The sequence below is a fragment of the Schistocerca americana genome, chromosome 2 (genome assembly GCF_021461395.2).
Source record: "Schistocerca americana isolate TAMUIC-IGC-003095 chromosome 2, iqSchAmer2.1, whole genome shotgun sequence".
Taxonomy (NCBI): Eukaryota; Metazoa; Arthropoda; class Insecta; order Orthoptera; family Acrididae; genus Schistocerca; species Schistocerca americana.
In genome coordinates, this window is record NC_060120.1 from 625,949,771 (window position 1) to 625,951,178 (window position 1,408).

Consider the following 1,408-nt stretch of genomic DNA (forward strand, 5'->3'; position numbering starts at 1 on the left):
AAAATGGGTAGAGCGTCTGCCATGTTAGCACGAGATCTCGGGTTCGAGTCCCGGTCGGATCACACATTTTCATCTGTCCCCGTTGACGTATGTCAACGCCTGTAAGCAGCTAAGGGTGTTCATTTCATTGTAATTTCATTCTAACGAGCTGCACGGTCACCGATGAACAGATACCATCTTTATATATATATATATATATATATATATATATATATATATATATATATATAGTTAACGCTCACCGGTCATTTGACCATCTTCTTCTTCTGTGCGAATGCACAAACAGTGCCCGAACTCTTACGGGAATCGGCAACACGCCTTGAGTAATGAGTATAATGCGCGGGGGCACTACGATTGTAGTGCGGGACAATACGCTGAGAATGTGGGTTTCGCGGGAGGCGTGCCAGAGATAAATCCCTGCGGTCGCGCTATCCTCTGTGTCCTCGGTGGCTCAGATGGATAGAGCGTCTGCCATGTAAGCAGGAGATCCCGGGTTCGAGTCCCGGTCGGGGTACACATTTTCATCTGTCCCCGTTGACGTATGTCAACGCCTGCTGTAAGCAGCTAAGGGTGTTCATTTCGTTGTAATTTCATTCTAACGAGCATGGTCACCGATGGTATCTGTTCTTTCGGACATGTCCGAAAGAACAGATACCATCTTAGTATGTATGTTGTTACCAAATCTGGCAGCATATATGACGGCGTGAACAGCATGAAACATACAATGATGACTGGATCACTGTGAAGGACGCGAGAGGTTGCGCACACGTCTGGGCGAACTTTCAGAGTTTGAAAGGGGCCTCATGTGGGTCTTAATTTGTGCGCAAGACGAATCATGCAATATCCACATTTGTAAAGCGTTTGGATGTGACAGTGGCTCGATATTGCACTACATGGGAATATAGGGGCAGGCATACTCGTGTGTGTGTGTGTGTGTTTGTCCTTAGGATAATTTAGGTTAAGTAGTGTGTAAGCTTAGGGACTGATGACTTTTGCAGTTAAGTCCCACAAGATTTCACACATACACAAACACACACACACACACACACACACACACACATAGTGACTCCTCCATACCTGCAGCTGCCATTCAAGGACATGTAATGGAGTCTCTGCACATTCTGTGTCACTCCACACCATTAGTCGGAGAATAGCAGCAACCGGACTAGGGAATTACCGCCACATGCCTGGGCTGCTGTTTACAACTGAACACAAACGACTGCATTTGAAGTGGTGCCGTGACTGGGAAACATTGACTGCTGATAAATAACGTCCGATAGTGTTCAGCGGTGTATCGTGGCTCTCCACTACCTGATCTGACCTCTGCCAGTGAGTACAGTTGCACCGAGCGAGGTGGCGCAGTGGTTAGCACACTGGACTCGCATTCGGGAGGACGACGGTTCAATCC

At 47.3% G+C, this 1,408-nt stretch overlaps 1 non-coding gene across 1 annotated transcript; it reads left to right on the forward strand.

Annotated features, from left to right (window-relative positions):
- Positions 1-440: 440 nt before the first annotated feature.
- Trnat-ugu lies at positions 441-514 on the forward strand. The gene has a single exon. It is a non-coding gene; the product is annotated as a tRNA-Thr (tRNA).
- The last annotated feature ends 894 nt before the right edge of the window (positions 515-1,408 follow it).